Source organism: Dipodomys ordii, unplaced genomic scaffold (assembly GCF_000151885.1).
Source record: "Dipodomys ordii isolate 6190 unplaced genomic scaffold, Dord_2.0 Scaffold88, whole genome shotgun sequence".
Classification (NCBI taxonomy): domain Eukaryota; kingdom Metazoa; phylum Chordata; class Mammalia; order Rodentia; family Heteromyidae; genus Dipodomys; species Dipodomys ordii.
The window spans coordinates 2,486,806-2,489,973 of record NW_012267304.1 but is presented as its reverse complement, the minus strand read 5'-3'; positions in this window follow the sequence as shown (position 1 = coordinate 2,489,973).

Below are 3,168 nucleotides of genomic sequence, written 5' to 3'. Positions count from 1 at the left end.
CGGTCTCTCCTGCCCGGGCTGGCTTTGAACCACGATCCTCAGATCTCAGCCTCCTGAGTAGCTAGGATTACAGGCGTGAGCCACCAGCGCCCGGCTAGTGTATGCTTTTTTTGATTAGTTGTTGAATTCAGTTGGCCAGAATTTTATAGAGAAATTTTGCATTGATATTCATAAAAGAGCTGGGTCCATAGTTCCTTTTCTTTGATAAGTCCCTATCTGGTTTGGGGATGAGGGTTATATTGAATTAATAGAATGAGTGGTAGTGATCTTTCCCTTTCAATTTCATTGAAGAGTTTGAGAAATTACTTCTCCTTTGAAGGCCTTATATAATTTGACTGTGAATCCATCTGGTCCTGGGGTTTTCTTGGATGGGAGGTCTTTTATCACCATTTCTATTTCATTACTTGTTATGGGTCTATTTAGTTGATTCAAATCTTCTTGGTTTAGTTTGGGTATATCAATATTCACTAGGAATTCTTCCATTTTTCAGTCTCCAATTTGTTAGCATAAAGGTATGCAAAATATTCCCCTATAATGTTCTGAATTTTGCTTGTTTCTGTTGTGATGTTTCTGTTTTCATCTCCAATTTTATTTATTTGGGCATATTCTCTTTTTTGGGGGGGGGTCAGATTTGCTAAGGATCTATCAATTTTGTTAATTTTTTTCAAAGAATGAACTCTGGTTGCTTCATTCTATGGTTTTCTTAGTCTCTAATTCATTTATTTCTGATTTAATCTTGATAATTTCCATCTACTCATTTGGAGGTTGGCTTGTTTCTCTTTTTCAAGGAGCTTAAGGTGCATCAGTAAATTGTTGGTTTGAGATTTCTCCAATTTGTTGATGTAGGCACTCAAAGCTATACATTTTTCTCTGAGTACTGCCTTTGCTATGTCCCAGAGGAGCTGGTATTTTGTGTTTGTTTTTGTTAAATTCCATAAACAGTTGAATTCAAGTCCTGAGCTCTTCAAGAGATGTTCAGCATACCTAGCCAGAAAAGAAATGGAAATCAAAACCACATTGAGATTCCACCTCACCACAATTAGAATGGCCATCATCAAAAAACCCCCCACAAAACCAACTAACAATAACAGATGCTGGCAAGGATGTGGCCAAAATGTAATGATGGGAGTGTAATGGTGGGAGTGTAAACTTGTTCTGGAAGCAGTAGGTAGGTTCCTCAAAATACTAAATGGAGTGGTGCCCTATGACCCATCAATCCCACTTTTATGCATTTATCCAACTGACCACAAACCAGGCCAGATTAAAGCCACCAGCAAAATCGGGTTCTTTGCAGATGGTTTACCATAGCTAAGATATGGAATCAACTCAGATGCCCTTCAGTGGACAAATGGATCAAGAAAATATTATACACACACACACAAAATGATTTTTACTCATCAGTTAGAAAGAATGACATTGCCCTATCCACAGGAAATGGAAAAACTTGGAACAAATTACATTAAGCGAAGTAAGCCAGACCCAAAGAAAGAGGTTGCATGGTTTCCCTGATTTTTAATTATCAGAATGTGCCTATAATTTTACAAGTATACTCAATGGATAGTAAAAGATAAAAAAAATACTATACTTGGACATGATAAATTTACGAGGACTCTAAATATTCACACAGTAAGATCAAAGGAGGATATTCTTAGGAGAGGATCACAAGGGCACAATAGCTATGTGCATATGATCAAAAAAAATTATGCTCAGCAAAATAAACTCCAAGAAATGGAGAGGGTTTTTAAAATTGTACTGTTTTTTGTCCTTTTTGCTTTTTTGGTGTTTTTTTTTCATTTTGTCACTGTTTTTGATTTTTGTACCCTTTGCCTTTTTTTTTAAATAAGTTTTTGATTGTGAAAATACTGTACAGAGGGGTTACAGTTACATGAGCAAGGTAATGAGTACATTTCTTATCAAGCATTGTTGCCTACTCCTTTGTTTTTCCCCTATCATCCCTTCTCTCCCACCTCCACAACTACACTCCCACCCCCTTCCACACCCTCCCCCCCCCCGCTAAATTGTAAAGTTCGTTTTTCAACATAGTGTCTTCTACATCTCGTTGCAATGGATCAACCTGTATCCCTATTTAAACATTTTGTTTTTTTCCCTTCCACTCCCCAAATTATACATCAAATACAGTGAAAAACGGGGGTTTTACCATGGGGGAGGGATATACAAAGCAGCAACAACAAAAATCAAATAGTACCTTATAAATACCTTTGTCTTATACATAGGTTTATCTGATTTGAGGAGGAAAGGGGAAGCACAGAAAATGGTGGGACAAAGGGTGAACTAATTCACCATTCATACTAAGCACTATGTTGCAAATGAACTATATAACTTGGGGGGTGTCAGAAAAAAACTGGGAGAAAATGAGGGAGTAGCAACACTTTAAAAAGGAATGTACAATACTCATTACCTTCTGTACATCACCTTTACAATAAAAATTGTTTAAATAAAAACAAATCAAAGAAAGTATCATCCTTAAATAGTCGTCCAAAGTGGTTTCAATTCGATGTCGATTTAAGATTAAAATGTGTTATGGTCAATGTCATCCCTTCCATCATTCTCTCACCTACTTCCCAATCTCCTTCATACCCTCAAGTTCATGGTTGAATATCATACTGTATTTACCCACCCTTCATCTCCATTCATCAATATTCCTTCTCCTTAAACATCACTTAGCCCTGGAACAAGACATTCTCAAGCCTTGCGAGAGTCTTTAGTTGCTCAGCTCACTGAGTCAGAGGTAACAAATAGTGCTATGAGGTAAGTGTCCTAGGGGCAATTATTATGTGTGCTGTTTTGTGTAGAGATACTATCACCACACACACCACATCTCCCCTCACCTATTCACCACACATACCACCACCACACACCAAACATTCATGGCTCATTTTGATATGTGCATATATGCAATGTACTTTGATCAGGATCATCTCTCCCCCCAACCCTCCTCTCCTCACCCCTACCCAAACCAATCTCTCCATGTTTCTTACACACGTACACAAAGTATTCAGATCATTGTCCCCATTCTTTACCATTTGTGCTCATCCTCCCACATTCCACAAGTGCCCACATCCCAGACAGGACCTGTTTCATCTTTCTGTGTTTCATCATTGTACTTCACACCCATATATAGAATTTAATCAGATTTTCCCCATTTGG